The following is a 19,021-nucleotide window of genomic DNA, read 5'->3' on the forward strand; positions in this document are numbered from 1 at the left end:
ATCTCAACTATACGAAGTTTTTATAGGGACATATTATATAGGTACCGATACTCAAGGATTCTAAGTGGTTTTTTATACGAATCGCTTGGAAACTACCTATATTTTATGGAAGTAAGTAATCTATTAGTACGGAAGAATCATTATGATTTCATGTAATTTCATGGTGACTTGTGCTTAATTTTTGATTAGCGGAGATCTCTTAACTATCTTCGACTTTTATTAAATTCACCACTAATATATATTTTTTGCAGAAGTATTAAAATATGAAATGTTATCAATATCTACACTGAAAACAATGTGTTGTGAATATTAATTTCTATTTTTTTCTGTTTAGGCCATTAGCCTACTGCAACTGGTCTAAGATCCGAATATGAAATGAAACGTAACGGTTTGATAAGAGAATCAAATTTATTTTATAATAAATTTCATATATTATAAAATAAATTAAAAATGGGTAGACAACAGAAATCCTGGACAGAATATTTTTAATTATTTTTTGAAAAATGATTTTTCATAAAATGTTGCAAAATGAAGATAATAATAAAATTTTATACTGGACTTAAAGTATAGAGCATATAGAATGTGCAACACATACACATTCTAAACACTGTATGTACATCAAGACAGTCTGACACATATTTTGTTTAATATCTTATAACAGCAAATAAGCAATTTTAATTACAAAAAATGCTATCATTCCCAAAACCCGCTATATTTTAATATCTCAACTTAAATCTTAAAAATAAAACATATCCCACAGAATTATAGCCAAAAAAAGATTTTTCGAGACACGTTGAGGTCGAATGTCGTACCGGTCAACCGCATTGGGGCGCATTCTTGTCGCGAGGTGAACAACCGGCGCGCGCGCCTCGTCCTTGATACAGCTCCTTTCTACACCATTGCTGAACTGATGCAGCTTAATGGCTGAGATGATCAGAATATCTTGTGCAGATAGTGTGTGTCAAGGTTTACGTTCCATGTGCACTTTATGTTCAAGTAGTACGAGAAAGGTACACTGTATAATAGACACTTGAATGTCATATTGATATTGAAGGCGCGATTGTGTAGCATATTTAATTTACATTTTTAAATATTTAGGGTTATATTCTGATTTTTAGTTACAAAAAGAAGAAAACGCGTGTATTTTGGAAGGTAGAACACTTTTGTTGTCAAACGAAAAAATTAAACAGCTAGGCTAAATAGCTTATGTTATTTTGTTAATTGGTATACGTAAATAGCCTATCAACATTTTTTTTCTAAACTTATCAAATCTGCTATCAAGTTATTTTTATGACCATAAATATAATAATTCACTCTATTAACCTTTTAATTTTGCTGCACACAGAACCGGTAATACACCTTGACATATAATAACAATATTTTGATTTTAGCCAAGTGAACATTTTTTCTGCATAATGATTTACGTGTCAGTAAGTTTAATTTGTTTGTTTTTAATAGGCATCAAAATAAACACGCTCATTTCGTTAATTAAAATAAAAACACTATAAAATATAAATAAGTCAGAACGGCGTGAGTATACCAAGCTACGTCAACGCGTAGCGAAGCTAAAAATAAAACCCTTTTCAAATTAACATAATGAATATTAATGAGTTGAGTGGTGATATTCGTCAGAAAGCGGAAGAATTCTAGATACCTATACTGATATCAGTGCGAAGTTCTGAAGGAGGGGAAATCAAGGTTAAGAACAAAGAACCAAGAACTATCACGATCTACACGCAAACATACTATGAAAACAGAAATGCGATTAATACAAATTAATTTAAAAGTCAATTTCAAAATCTTCTAGACAAGCAATATCGATAGAATGTCGAACGACATCCTCGCATCTGTCAACACGTACACACGATTTTAGAGTACCTAGTACCTACCTACATAATTATAAACTTTTTATGGTAGATAATAATGTTATAAATATTATTTATCAGAACGGGTATGTTATAATATTTTGAAGTGTAAGCTTTCGACACATTATTATCTAACGTTGAATAATTAATCAGCCAAAAACAGGAAATACTGTATAATTTGAATTCAAACAAAAATTTCAAACTATTGCTTACTTAATTTTACAAAGCGTGATAAAAAATCAGTCACTCGGATATAGAAAATTTAAATGATAAGAAACTGTAGAACGGAGGTTGTGAGTTTAAGGCTTATTAATATAGTCTCCTTTTTTGAGTGATTTAAAAAAAAGCACCTTTCACCCATTCGGAACCGATTGATCACAAAACTATGTCTACAAACGTTTCACCAGTAGACCGTGACAATTCACATAGTGCAATGTTTTGTGGTCAATTTTTTGATAGTTATGCAAGAACTATGGGAATCGAATGATCTGCAATATTATATCATCAAAGCACAGACTAATAATAATATACTACGGATCAATGTAAACTTAAGTTCTTTCGTAGATAACACCACCGACTGTAATTCAATATGATTAAAGAAATTATTAAAAATAGTACTAAGTACTAACGCATTAAAATATCGGACTGATTCTAATTTTTTATATAGTTATTCCTTGAAAAACAAGCTCTTTAGACCCATATATAAAACAGAAGTGGCATATACATATTACTACAAATTTATTTTATATTATACCTAAGACTTGGTTCTATCAAATTAGTTCACAGGTGTACCTACTCCACAATAGAATGAGAAAGGGCTGACCTAGATGAAATATAATACTTTTTTATGCAATGCTACTGCAAAAATTTAGCGTCTGGTCCTAACTGCCTCCATCTTAAAATTAACATTTTTAGATACAATTTAGTTGTTAACACTTTACATATCACGTAGCGTACCTACTGAGTGTGTATATTTAAGATAAGTGCAATTTGCATTAAAAGAATGGAAGTAGGAGGAATTCTCATTAAAATTTATAAAGCTTGAATTCGTAATTTCGCCGGCACCTGGTATGCAAATATGAATCCACTGGATACACTGATTAAAATTGCACAATAGGTTTCATTTTCCCGTCTACATACCTATAGAATGTGTTTGTTTCCTGCCTTTTAAGTCGTTAATAGTTTATTTTCCTTACTTTCAAAACTTGAACTCAAATGTTTATAATTTTGACTTTCCAGTCAAATCGAAATAGCTTTCGAGAAAATTAAATATAATAAAAACAAATATCAATTAATGATGTTATCTGTAATTTACCTTAAAAAGGTACTAAGTCTGAACAACTAAATAAATTCGGTCAATGAAAAAGTAATCAGAAGTACCTACATTAATCAATATTTAATACATTCAAATATAAAATCACATTGTCGTTATGACGACTTTGATTTCTGATGCAGAAATGCGAGCGTGGGTTCCACCCGCTGATATGACATCATTTTATTTGAGATAAAATATTTCATACTTATTTCTTTTAAATTAATATATATATCTAGATCTGTGGTAATTAAATTAATGCCAGGCTTTTCATAATGCTCGTGTACACTATGCGCTTTCGTAAATAGATTTAAGTACAGCTACTTACATTCAAACTACAAAACTTTTTGGAAGGTAGGTAGGTATTAAATGAAATTTTAAATGACACATTCAGAACTTTTTGGATATTCAAATTATGAATTATATCAATATCACAAACACACAAAGTTTGTATTAATGATGAATTTCTAAATAGACACACCCAGTAGTGTTTAAAACAGAACAAATAGATGTAGAGGCTGTTAAGTCAATTCAGAAGCATCATAGATAACGATGCCTATTGTTAAAAACATCCTAAAAATGCCTCGTGCACTTAGTCAAATGAATTAACATTTAACAAATATTACAATTGCGATAAAACAAAAAGAAATTTGAGGTACAATAAGCACATCGCGATATTACTGACGTAACTCCCTTCACAGAAATTTTAATTATTTTCAACAATGATAGCTGCAATTTGGACACTTTTGTTACGAGTTCTAAATAAATCGGCGATATTTTTGCCATTGTTCTTTATTATAAGAAATACAATAGCTCTATATTGTGCGTTGCAAACTTGCAACATTATACTAAGTTATGATTAAGCACGTATTTCAGTAGCAAGTGCTTCTACAAATGGAACATTTAAACAATATCTAATAAAGTAACAGTTCAGCTATATCAATAAAGCAAAGAGGAAACCAACAATATTGTATTGGAAATAAAATAAACATGTTTTTATGTAACACAGAATTGAGTACAAATAGATTAGTGTTACTTAATCTAGGGCACAGGTTCTTGACATGCAGTTTAAAGGTTATATCGGAAAGTGCTTAGTATAAAATGATGTCACAAATACTCAATTAACATTTGATGTTATAATGGATGAACTCAGATCTGTTTCTATGTTTCTATAGATCGAAAAAATATTCTTTCACCCGAAATAGGTAATAAGGATATAAAAAAATTATACATTTTTTTTTATTCTTCTCCCATTTGAAACGACGGAAGCGAGCCAAGAGACTAGTAGTTATTATAGAAACTAAGTAAAAAAATTATTCCTGTTCAATTCGAACGTGCCATAAGCACGAGTAGGTGAAGTACGAAACAATACAGAACTATGTCTCGTTATTATAATAAAAATAATTTCACGCTTAAAACAACTCGTGTGCAACTAATCTTCAATGTAAAACCATTCATAAACAGATAAATTTACCGTAGCTTATTATTTAAAATTATTAGGTAGGTACCTTAGTTTTGCACAACTGGTATTTATCCTCTAATTCGAATTAACCTCACGTTTCAACGGAGACACATCGATTGGGAATTCCAGTTCTTCTAGGTATCCGTATTTCACAAACGTAAAACACGAGCCACAGATTACATATTCAAGAACAGTAACGAGGTAGTTAATTACCTAACGTAGAATAAAAGAATAAATAATTCTATTAGGAACACAAGTAAAGCACTAATAGAATTATTTCTTGTGCTTGCGATAATTTCCAGAACATTCATGAGATTAACTTTCAATCGATAGGAAAAAACGTAAATGAGTTATTAATTATATAGGTAGGCTCTTACATAGATACTTTCATATTTTGTGCGTTGATGACACAATCCATTATAATAATATAATAACGTTTAATACTATTCAGGAAGCATTTATTCTATTACAAAACGTTAAATTACGGAAATGTCGATAAACTACGTGCCCTTTGTTTATACAACATTACTCCAATTCTTTATATCTCAATCAGTACTTACTTTCTCTATCGATTCATTCATAAATATTTATACCATCGTTATACACGCGAGTTCCCAATTGTGTACGTATTCAAATTTCCATGTTTACCATCCTTATTAGACCTCTATTGACAAGAGCTTGAGTCACAACTCACAATGTTTCTTCATTTCTTCATATTTGAACTATTAGTTACTCTTATGACAGCAAAATTTTAGGTTCAATAAAACTTTGTTTTATAATGACAGCTTGTAATGAAAGTATGATTACGTCTTATCCAAGAAGCTTATATCTAATACACTGGAGATTGCACTATGACCATTGACTTGTCACAAGAAAATATAACCTTGAATGACGTCAGTGTTGTTTTTTGTCTCTTTCTGAGGGTGACCACACTGGTTTGTATATTCAGGATTTTTCGAAATAGAAAAAACTAAAAATCATGGTCTATAAATAATAACGACAATATATTTTTAACAGTATTAATTATATTATAATATTACTGGCCATACTTTATAGGTACATACAATTTTAATTGGTATAGAATGATAGTTTTAAATAACTCTTGGCTACAAAGCCTGGATATGAACCGATATATAGCATTAACATCCTTTGTAAATAGAGGAAAGTTGTGTTTTGCATCAGATGCTGTTTACCAAATTGTAAGCTACTCAGATCTTCTTTTTAAACGCGTTGCTTCGACGGGTCAATTTCAAGCCAAAATCATCAAAGAAAAACTGTTTATAATAAACGCCTTGCACAAATTTCAGCTAACTTTACAAAGTTTATTTTTCAAAAGGTATTTTTTTCTGGGTCGTAATCCTCAGTAATTTTACCCTTGATGGGCACATTTCTTTTTATTTTACTTTTTGGAAAGCTGAAATACCTAAAACAAAAAATATGAGGTAAGTTAAAAAAGTATAAATTTCAATGTAAAAACGAACAATCTTATAACTACATGTGAGTGCAATACCGATGTCGAGTGTTGTTTCATTACTAGTAAAAATCTTGAAAATGGTGTTCTAAATTTCATCATAATATTGTTATTACAATATATTCTCTTCACTATCCATAAAAACTCGACATCATGGTTACCTTACTTGTTAATTTTGTTTATTGAAAACTTGTTGAAAAATGATAAAGTATTAGGAAAATAACAAATTTAACATGACTGCTTTCTAAAATGATGCAAAATTTTACAATTTTTGCCATTGAAATGATTCTATACGCAGGAGTATATTGAGGAATATTGTAAATAACGTAAATATACACTTGCCTGTGAAATTCTATGCCAGAATTTGGTGTCCAAACACTTCTGCAATTTTTCACAATGCAATACATTATTTATATTCGGAAAATATTTATTAAATACGCAACAATATTAACTTAAATATTCGAAGCGACGCAATTTTTTTGACACTTATACCATATTGTCAAAGTGAGAGTTGCTACAATTTTATTATGGTAACTACCCATAATCAGGGAGTATCGCTTTTTAATAATTGGTCCAGATACTTATTTTATTTAGCATAAATAATAATTGTCTCATCCAACAATGCTTCTGAATGACGTTGTTGGCAATTTATCAACAAACTCATGTACAAAAACTAACCTTTGGCACAGAATATTACGGCATACATAGTAGCCTTGGGAAAACTTCGTATTAACAGTGGCAATACCAAGTTAGGTGTGAAAGTGATAAAACACAACAATTTTCTTGTTACACGTCAAATGTTCATACCGAAATCTCCAGTGTATATTATGATATAAGCTTCTTGGTCTTATCCTAATTGGGTTCTTACTTCTTAGCAATAAATTCACATTAGTCACTATCTAGTATTTACTAAGATACTTCAGCTTTCGTATCCATATCATCAAAAACTAATATCAAGACTAGTAAGTATTTATTACAATGAGACAGTCAAAATAAATCTATGGTATGATCTTATATCACGTCTTGGCTTTCACTATTGATGTGATAGAAACGACTCAGCTATCTGAGATAAATCTGCGTGATACGCTAAGCGGTGAACCAATTGTCCACGGTGTGTCGCCTGGCACACATACTCCATAGGCTGTTTATCAGAACCTTGATCACAATTTCACGACACGTTCGTACAAGCATATGAAATGTAATTAGCGTCACGATAAACATTTGGGTTCTAGAAATACTTCCAGATTATTTGGAACTGATTTAAATTAAAGATTTTACTAACAGTTTGTGATTACAAATGAATTAATGATTGAGAATGTAGGAAGAAAAAATCGAAGATCATTTATTTTTTGGTATGCACATGATATTTAAGAATCGAGACAAAAAAATGCCTTTATATTTTATAAGGCAAGAAAATAATTGAAATAAACTTATGGTAAAGAATAAAGTCTATAAAACACCGTTGGATATTAAAATAAAATGAACAAGAAGCAAATAGCTATATCTTTTTCAATTCCGAGAGCTGCAATTGTTATACATACGCCGGCTTGAGGAATGCTAGACCGCTTATTATTATTTTTTTACTCTAGTTGCAAAAAAGAACAGTGAAATGAAAATTCCGTCAGCAACGCTAACAGACACTGTTTACTTTTTATTCGTTCCTTAGCTAGAAGTGTTTCGATTGCATTTACTGCGAATTAAAAAAAATCCTAAGTAGGTACTAAGAATTCATACAACGTAATTTTAATAGCTTATTTGTCATGGATAACGGAAACATTTACTCTAACTTTTTTTTTATCGGTACGTAATTACAAACTACGATAGTAGGCACCAAATGACATAGGTAGGCACTACGTGAGAGTGGCTAAGTGAAATATAAATAACTGCACTAAATCTACGCCCAGTACAATCAAAAACACTAGACATTTGCGTAGAAATTTTTTACTCAGTGTACGATTCACTTTGAGCGCTATACTTAATTATCCATTGTCAAAATAGAAAACCCACTGGATTTATTTGCAAATACATATATTCAAATATCTCATTGTTAACACTCAAATAAATTCCATAGAACGTGAACGTAACCCCAATCTTGTAACAAAGACTTTCCTCTCTCACGATCAAATGGTTCGCACCTATGAAATGCTCACGCGTCTTGATTAAGATATTATCATTTAAAGGCTACGTCACATATACTGCAGATATAATATCCGGATTCTGATATAGCTAGATTTCTGTTTGGTATACTTTTTATAACAAACAAATACTGTGACCTTTCTATTGTTTTATACTATTCTTTCATTTGATTTCAAAACTGGTTATTCCTGATTTGAGTAGTTTCCAGAACTGGACTTTTTCAATGTCTTAACTAAACATAATGAGTAGAATAATAAAATCGTTACCTAGAAAACATAATAACATTTTATTTATAATCCCTCTAGAAACCACATCTCGTTAGAGAAAGTCACTATTAACAGAGTTAAACGAGGCCTCCACAAGAAATTGTCACAAACACTTGTACTTTATCTTCAAAAATGTCTGCAACCGTAAAATGATAAATTCAAATGCGTATAAAAATAATAACCTACATTTAAATTGCCAACGATATATCTTTCTAGGGTATCACGACTTCTATAATCGTTATTAGCGGCTATTGCGCTACTTATTAGATTGATTAAGCCCGTATTTGACCAAGTTTTATTATCGTTTTACGTAATATCGACAAAATGTGTGCCAAAAATAAGGATTGCAATAAATGCTGCCAACTTCCACGAAATCGCATTGCAGATTAAATGAAGCTTGAAATATTGCGTCCTTGATATAGTTTAGTTTCTTTTGAAGGACGTGATATAGAAATTTACTGCGATTGGGACTTGGCCTAGTTTTAAATAGCATACCTACTATAAAGGTTTATCAAAGATTCACTGAAAGATTTATTTTTAATCAACTTAGTTTTTCAAGATATTAGTTCGTTTCCGATAGAATAACCAGCTGGTTACGTAGCTACGCATCCGCAATATTTTACTCTATAAATTGCAATCAATTCCACATATGATTGCATATTACTGATTCATATGAACATTCATTTCAAAATCAGCTTCTTGCAAAACAGCTCTTCTAAAAGTACTTAAACGCAATTCCTCTTTCATTCCCAGTTGTAGGCAAAACGGAAATTTTCCTTTAAATTGGCATGAGACTGAAATGTTGAGGGATTTTCGACTCTGTATCTACAGCTTTAAAATCTTTTAGCATTTTAAAACTTTTGAATTCTTTCTTTTAGCGATCAATTAGCATGTAGAAATGTTCAAATGAGCTAGATTTTTCAGTCATTTTTCAGCATTTATTTCAAATTCTCGTCCGCACTTATCTCATATAATTTAGGAGTTACTCAACGCCTTTTTAAGTACAAAGCATCTTGCTTTATCTTCGTCTAGTTAGATGTTTGTCGTCAAACAAACTTGTTAAATGGGGACTGGGGAGTAACTGCACTTTAGAGATAAGCGAAGGGCTTTAGAGCACAGGTGTTGTGAACAAATTCGACGAGCAACGTGGTCTATAATGGTAATACAGCTCAATTTAAAAGTTTCTTATAAGGTATGCGGTAAAAGTTGTTTCAAGGGAATGACATAAATTGCATAATAACAATTCTCTATAGTATGTAGGGTACTTTCATTCATAAGAATTATTTGTGATATAATACACACTTTTAAAGACTATTTATAATGTCGTTTCTGCATTTTATATCGTGGTATATACACATACCTTTATAAGTTTTGATAAAATTTTGGGGTGTTTTTTAAGGGAACGATGTAGAAATGTTATTTGTAGTACTTATACCATAGCTATAGGTACAAAACCAAATACATTTCTGTATTCTAACCATGATTACAAAACAATATTCGTCAGAACTCGAATCGCCCTTAGGTAATAACAGGACGCATTCCTAACATCCTTTCACGCTCAACATCGGTAAATGTCAAATAGCGGATTGCCTTTGCATCATTCGGTAGGTACCTATATGAAATACAATTTCGTAGTACATAAACCGGTTTATGATGGAAACTTGGAAACATCATCGTAGCTACATGTTAATGTATAGTGTGCTACTTAAAACCAGATACTTCGGTTTACATTACAAGTGTCGTTTGTATCATGTTGTAAGTACTTACCTACTTAGTTTTGTAAACGTAAACAATAGGAGTAACGTTAAAGTAATTTTGAACAAAACAGCTGTGTAATTTTTTGATACTTTCTTGTTTTCACTTCCTCTGTTCAATGTTTATAAAATTAAAGATTTTTTCATTCATATTCGTTTCACTCGTCTTGCCTGATCGTTTTCAAAAGTCAATGACTTTTGCTCAGAGAAACAAAAGATTATTGGAAATCGACAAGAGATATAAAAATCTTATTTTCAAAACTATCTAGGTACCTACAACATTTACACGGTTTCCCAAACTTTACCGTTTAGACCTTCCATTGTGCCCTAAAACTCGTTATCTATAAGTGTTATCTCGAACACATAATTACTTAAGCCCGTAGCAATGCGACAGGTTCCGAGAACATTGCTCTCATAAAGAAAGATTAGACGAAAGTTTCAAGAAAGATTTGAGACAAGGTGTCTGAATAGGAAAAACAAAAGGCATCGAGCACGATGCAACAAGTGCTTCTCAAACAAATCGTCGCACGGCGTGCGTTTCGTCATTCAACGTCCACCGCAGACTTCAAGACAAAAAGTCCCTGCACACAAAAAGGTTCGGACGACTACCTGCTTTTTAACGAATCTTTATAACGTCCGAATTCCGCAATGTCGATGACACATCACCTCCGCATTATAACAAAACCAGTATTTTATAAATCGCTTAGACATCTATTATAGATAAATGACTCATATTGGAAACTTAAAAATACATTAACGACAAAATGACAGTACAAATTGAGGTACTCTTACGTGAGATATTGAAACTGCAGCAGTAGGTAATGTTATTAGATTTTTTTGTGTTGGCTTCGTTACACATAACACTATAATGTCCAAGTAATTACAAATATCTCGAAATTATTTGGCCGTTAGTCTGCAACTTGTGAATATAATTCTATCATTTTAAAATTTACAAGAAATGTATCCATTCATAATTTATAGTAGTAGTACATAACTAGTAGTATTAGAAAGATGAACGAAACAGGAAGATGTATAAAAAATTCTAACCTAACAGATTTATGTTAAACGAAAAATGTATCTACCAGATATCGAAAATTAAAAAACTAAACACGTCCGTTTAAAATACACCTGTTGCCCGCTCACCTGGCCCTTACGAATTTACATTAGACTGGCGTACCCAAACGCAAACCAATGTTTATCTCCTAAACACTAATATTTAATTTTAGTCCTGCGTGACGCACGAAAGAAGCTCAAAATATGTTCTTTAAATTTAATAACAAAATTGTCCAATTAGGTTTTTACGAATGAAAAATTTCTGCTTTGTTATATTTTCTTTTACTTATTTCATTACAGTTAAGAGTGTAAAACTAGTTGAGTGTCCGTCTAGTGTAATATCCGGTTTCTCGTACCTTATTCGCTGATGGCATCAAATCCTCTGTTTGTGTCTAGCTTCATTTAATTTAATCCTGCTACACGAACTCCATCCAAATCACAATACACATTTACACAAAACACGAAAACTTTTGTTAACTACTCCTTAAATAAATTTCCTAGTTTCATTTAGTTTACTAGCTGAATTCTATTCATTTCATATTTTATTAATTTGGTTTAATCATTATACTTCTATTGTCAGTCAAAATATTCACTTATTTTTAATTTTAATTTTAACAACGATTTATTTTCACGAAATATCGCATCGCTTTGTGAGCGTAAACGACCGTTCGCCGTCGACTGCTGTAGTAGTACCCACAACAAGTTGAGCGTGCCAACACGAGTGGGAGGAGTAAAAGTGAAAATGATATACACGACTACCTAGGTTAGAGTGAGATAGCCTACCCACGATCACCGGTGCACGAGGTAGGTCTATAATGCAGCTGATGAAAACTGTCTCCGAAGCCAATAAATTTACACTACATTTTGTGTCTCTTATATTCACTATCGTTATACTGGTTTAACCTGTACATGACTGTGTTCCGATAAAGGTAATTTGAATTCCTGAGGAGTGAAAAAGACGGAGCCTTCAACAGAGGTTCTATACATATGAGCGCGAAGGGATACATACGTAGAAAAACGTTAATATTAATTTGAATACGGGGAGTGGCGGCTTTTAACGGTTACCGATAGGTCATTCGTCTCGAACAATTTTAATCTACGAACTCGTTATCAGTGGCATATATAAGTAAACATCTGAACAAAAATCGTTTATTAGAGATGTTAACACTTTCTACTTACATAAAATAGCACTCTTTGTTAGGAGTATTCAAAGTTGATGTGATAAGTGCCCAAATAGATCATTTTTAGATTGCAAAACGGTCATGTACTTACAAGAAGTAAGGCGTAGAACGTTTAGGAACTTTTTGTTTGCCTTTTTCATTGCTGGACAAAGCAATTCACTTTTCCCAATTAGCTAAGCGAAGCACGCTCATCGACAAGCGGTGCTTTGTTTCCTAAAACAAGTGAAATTCTGCTATCTTCCTATCGACACACTTTCAAGAAAGTGTTACGCATGAATTGTTGTGTTTTGTTTGCTTTTTATACCTTGGAAATCTAAAAGATTAAAAAAAAAGCATTGCCACCATAAACATCAGCAAAAATTATCCACAGATGTGGCATATGGTAACTCTTACAATGTTTCATGTCAATCACAGAAATATCGATAGGCTGTCCAGTTTTGAGACCTACAACTTTTTTCGATATATAGGACATCTGCATAGGGCAAAAATTCAAAAATATACATAATTATATTTATTTACTACAACGTAGTTACTCTCAATAATAAAATTACAGTAATTATAATAAGTCGTAACTTATTTGTCACTCAGCATCATAATTTAGCTCATCCCGACTCCGCACGATACCGAAAATCATTAAAATCTGAATCTACCCATTCATTCTTGAGTAGTGAACCATTTGAATATCACGACTTTCATTTGTATATATTTACGGTTTACCTGCTATGACCAGTATATTCTAGTTCTGCTTTTTAGCGTGACGATAGCCTATAGATTTCCTCGATAACGGGCTACACTGAAAGATTTAACCAAAAGAACAATCTCTTCAGCTTTATAATATAAGGAGAGATAAATAGATCTCGAATCTATAAATTAGAAAACTTTTCCAAGAACACTGTTTAGTGCTTACCCTGAATGAGTTTAAGAAGTTTTTAAATGTAGCACTGTATTTTTAGCACTAATATAAGAAACAGTTAATTCAAAAATAAATAAATTTGTCCTAGTGACTAGTCCCTCAACGCTAGTAAAGTTGTAGAGCTAATAAAGTGAACGTCAAGCTGACAATAACCAGATGTGACCGCGTGCTTCGAATGGTTTAATGCTGGAAATCAAAGAGACAGTTGACCTCTTTAGTTCTTGCAACGTAGAATAGTCAAGAAGCTTATATCTAATACACTGGAGATTTCGGTATGAACATTGACGTGTAACAAGAAAATATTGCCCAGTTCATGTTTTTTATCACTTTCACACCTAACTTGGTATTGCCACTGTTAATACGAAGTTTTCCCAAGGCTACTATGTATGCTGTAATATTCTGTGCAAAAGGTTAGTTTTTGTACATGAGTTTGTTGATAAATTGCCAAAAACGTCATTCAGAAGCATTGTTTGATGAGACAATTATTATTTATGCTAAATAAAATAAGTATCTGAACCAATTATTAAAAAGCGATACTCCCTGTTTATGAGTAGTCACCATAATAAAATTGTAGCAACTCTCACTTTGTCAATATGGCATGTGTGTCAAAAAAATTGCGTCGCTTCGAATATTTAAGTTAATATTGTTGCTTATTTAATGAATATTTTCCGAATATAAAGAATGCATTGTATTGTGCAAAATTGCAGAAGTGTTTGGACACCAAATTCTGGCATAGAATTTCACAGGCAAGTGTATATTTACGTTATTTACAATATTCCTCAATACTCCTGCATTTACCTGTTTAGAATCATTTCAATGGCAAAAATTGTCTAATTTAGCATTATTTTAGTAAGCAGTCATGTTAAATTTGTTATTTCCCCAATACTTTATCATTTTTCAACAAGTTTTCAATAAACAAATTTAACAAGTAAGGTAACCATGATGACGAGTTTTTATGGATAGCGAGGAGAATATATTGTAATAACAATATTATGATGAAAATTTAGAACACCATTTTAAAGATTGTTACTAGTAATGAAACAACACACGACATCGGTATTGCACTCACATGTAGTTATAAGATTGTTCGTTTTTACATTGAAATTTATACTTTTTTAACTTACCTTATATTTTTTTTGTTTTACGTATTTCAGCTTTCCAAAAAGTAAAATAAAAAGAAATATATGTGCCAATCAAGGTTACTGAGGATTACGACCCAGAAAAAAATACCTTTTGAAAAATAAACTTTGTAAAGTTAGCTGAAATTTGTGCAAGGCCGCTAAACAGTTTTTCTTTGATGATTTTGGCTTGAAATTGACCAGTCGAAGCAACGCGTTTAAAAAGAAGATCTGAGTAGCTTACAATTTGGTAAACAGTATCTGATGCAAAACACTACTTTCCTCTATTTACAAAGGATGTTAATGCTATATATCGGTTCATATCCAAGCTTTGTAGCCAAAAGTTATTTAAAACTATCATCCTATACCAATTAAAATTGTATGTACCTATAAAGTATGACCATAATATTATATTATAAATACTGTTAAAAATATATGTCGTTATTATTTATAGACCATGATTTTTAGTTTTTTCTATTTTGAAAAATCCTGAATTTACAAACCAGCGTGGTCACTCAACAGAAAGAGACAAAAAACATGACTGACGTCATTCTAGGTCATATTTTCTTGTTACAAGTTAATGGTCATAGTGCAATCTCCAGTGTAAGATATAAGCTTCTTGAGAATAGTAATGACCCTACTTGGATCGTGAACATCAGAACATGACATAGAGGGCTATCATGAATCATTCGTCATCGATTCGTCATATGCTTTATAGCGGTATTGTGTATGAATTGATTTAACAGATTTTTAACTTGTGAATTTATTCACAATGTGTGTAATATCGTCACTTGTGTAGAGAATAGTGTTGGATTAAATGTCTCATCGTCATGTCGGTCCAAATAAAATAGGTAGATATGTAGGTACTAATGTTTTGGTAACGTTGAATGTTCTAATTGTTTTAAATCCTAATAAATTATAAATATATTTACGAATGCTAACCTTACCTTAATATTTCATTAAAGTTCATTAAAAGAAGTAGACATAAATTCGAAATTTTTATATTATCTATGTGTATGTCTGTTAATATATTATGTAAATACTACATACCCAGAGCTGCTTTAAATTCGAATGCAACACATTTCTACCCACTTAAGTCGAGTTCTCTAAATCATAAAATAACAACATTCCAAAATAAGTTTATTCGCATTTTAACAAAATATTATACAAGACAATGATGTCACCTAAATACCAGAAAAGTTGACGCGATTCCAAGTCTAATTTAAGTGCTGTTATAATTAACCATGTACCTATTAATAAACATTCTAATAGCAGAAATTACAAAAAGTAACTCTAAATTTAAAACTTATTAATTTTTTATTGAAGTCTCATTTTATTATGACCTAAATTGAACTTTCACGCTTGGAGTACCTATCCACAAAGCAGCCGTGATTGTCTCTATGATGTACTAAATAATATTTTATAACCGTTTACTAAATTAAAAATTAAACCATTATGGTTATCGTCGTTGAAATTATAGCTAAGAGAAAAAAACTGTAACTATGAAGAAAAGCTAGTGTCTGCGATGCCAAAACATTGATCTAACTTTAGATTTTAGACGAAAATCGTGAATTTTTGGCATTTGATTGATAGCAAAGTCGTAACGGTAAAGAAAGAATATTCACTTATAATACCACAAGAGCTTCAAAATTATCGGGTATTTTCCGATAGGTTCGTTGCAAACAAATGAAGGAGTCAAGTTTTTAGTCAAGGGTAAAAAATCACGAGCGCGAAGCGCGAGTGATTTTTCCTGAAAAACTTGACGACTTTATTTGTTTGCAGGGACCTTGAGGGAAATGCCAGATAATTTTGAAGCTCGTGTGGTATTCGGGAGATTATTTTTCCGTCCCAAATGTCGGCCAATATAATTTCACAATTGAATTCAACCTGTCAGTTTGACGTCAACGACCAGAGAAAATTCTATTGGCCGATATTTGGGTCGGAAAAATAATCATATAAAATAACCTTTTTTATAAGAATACTTAATTTCTACTTTTAGACCGGGAGATATTGACACAAAATTTCGAGTCATTTGTAACAGGATGGCGGTTCTACAGGGGTTTTAGTACTCAATGACAAAAAGAAAAATGATGGTGTGAACGCTGGTACCGGCGGCTTAGTCGCGTGGGCGATAGTCGAACTCATCGGAGAAATAACGATTCCAAATGGTCGCCATACCGTCGAAAATCTGCAAAAAAATTTTTTTTCACCAAACTTTTTCGGTATGGCGACCATTTGGAATCGTCCGAAAAGTATGGTATAGCAATTTTCGTAAATGGCTGCACGACGATGGTTACCTGTGCAAAAGTTAGCCTGGTACAAAATAATGGTTGAATTGTTTTCTTTTAATCAACACATTCGCGTCGGTATGGCGGGCTGTAAGTCACACCGGAAAAGTATGGCATGACACTACCGCCTACTTCTTTTTATAGGCTATCGGTAAATTCTAAAATTTTTGTGTTACAAATCGCTATTTTTCCGACGAGTTCGACTAACGCCCACGCGACTAAGCCACCGGTACCAGCGTTCACACCATCATTTTTCTTTTTGTCATTGCGTATTAAGACCCCTGTAGAACCGCCATCCTGTTACAAATGACTCGAAATTTTGTGTCAATATCTCCCGGTCTATTTCTTTATTTGCATTAATGTATGGTTGTTAAGAAACCCTGCTAGTCAACATTTCAACAACGTCAAAAAACAACATGAATTTTGTGTAGCTATAGTAGTTAGATAATTTGTTCTAAAAAAATGCATATCTATTATTCATGTTTTGAGACATATAGTAAATACAACAACTTATCCAAGAATATCTTTTACTCATGTTCGCAAAACTCCATTGCAAATACAGGGTGTATTTACTCAGTTACTATTAAGATAAGATAATGTAATCCATTTACAACATTTCTTATTAGTAGTTTACTACTGTATAACTGTAAACATAAATTGCCTTTAATCAAAAGAACGGAGCTAACTTAAAGTAAGTATTGCCTTTTGCAGTACAAATAAAAACAGTCTTGAAATTAAACATTCCGGACTACGTAAAAAAAATCCTACTAAACATAAAAGCATTTCTTCGGAACAAGAGCGAATGTCTACTGAATTCCAAGTTTCTATTTCAATGTAAGAATGTGGAAATCCTGGCTCTACATACATCCTATGTGAACGTACGAACGAATAGCGACATAAACTGCAAGATAAGGCTGGGACTCTCGTTTACCATAAAGTACAAACTACAATGCTTTTGTCGAGAGTAAAGGAAATGCCTGAAGCGTACGCGTTCTGTTTGAATAAAGGATACTGCGGTATAACATGGACTTGTGCTGTCATTGTGTGGTTCAGAGAACCGTTATATACTCCTATGCTTTTAATTATTATTGATAAATAGGCAAGGATCAAAATCAACAAAATTGAAGAATTATGGCTGAGGATTTCCTAGTTCTGAAACCACATTCATTTATATGTCTACTTGTACTAATTAACCCTTGCTCCTCAGTTTAAATTCTCTTTTTAAAAACAATGAAACGTTTACTAGGGGTGTTAAGCGTCTTTGCCACTAATGTTTTAATTTAAGCTCCATATAATCCCCACAATCCATTTAATCTTTAAAAGCATTCTGGGTTAGTAATGCACGCCAGTTTTTGCTTCAATGTAAACATTTACTTAGTTCTCACGAATTCTTTGTCCATTCACCTCTTTACGTTATGAGCAAACAGGTGTTAAATTAAATGATACTAGAGACAAGGCACGTTGAATAACCCTTTGTGCAGGCGATAGTTCCCGGCAGTGTGACGTCACACGGGAATGGCGGGGCTGATTAAACACACGGAAATTTGTATTCTGATCCTTAACACGAAAGCGACAAGGGCGGTAAACAACAATGAAGCTCATATTTGAAGTACCTCGCTCTCAGTTAGTATGAAACCACAATAACCGCAAAGCCTGGACGAGGAACATAACTGAATTTATGCTATAGTATAAACAGAGCGTAGCGTCTCTTTTTCAAAGAGACTTTGTAACTTTGACATGCATTAGAATTTTAGATGAAACCTATGCAGGTTGTTCAACGTTTCTCAGTGTAAGAAAATGTTACATAATCACTTCTCGCTTATTAGTCTAAATTTTACGTTTTTGAAATTTTTAATGTACTTCTTTTTAGAAGAAAACCACACATAACTCCATTATGTATTTCTTTAAATAAAAACTAAGCAGGCAGTTATAATAACAAGAAAACTTTTCAGAAACCAACAAACCTTTAAAATATTTTGTGAAAGCTGACAATCAAGCTATCCCTAGTCCTAAGTCAGATACGAACTCACGAAGTAATACAAGATTTACCTTTGTCGTTCTCTCATATTCATCATAAAATTAAAATCGATTTCAATAGTTAGGTACATAAAATTTATCGATATTGGATATTTGTAATGCTCAAGCAATCACTTGAATATTACTGGAAAAATTAACGCATTTAAATATTATGACCTTAACTAT

General features: G+C 32.0%; 1 protein-coding gene across 4 annotated transcripts in view; it reads right to left on the reverse strand.

The window, feature by feature from the left end:
• The window catches only part of LOC123701080, a 35,511-nt gene extending 23,517 nt beyond the window's left edge, over window positions 1-11,994 (reverse strand). For all 4 annotated transcript variants that reach the window (XR_006752673.1, XM_045648504.1, XM_045648503.1 and 1 more), the window contains exon 1: window positions 11,676-11,994. The gene's annotated coding sequence lies outside the window, so the exon portion shown is untranslated. The remainder of the gene's footprint in view (window positions 1-11,675) is intronic.
• Between the last annotated feature and the right edge of the window lie 7,027 nt (window positions 11,995-19,021).

The sequence above is a fragment of the Colias croceus genome, chromosome 20, assembly GCF_905220415.1.
Source record: "Colias croceus chromosome 20, ilColCroc2.1".
Lineage (NCBI taxonomy): Eukaryota > Metazoa > Arthropoda > Insecta > Lepidoptera > Pieridae > Colias > Colias croceus.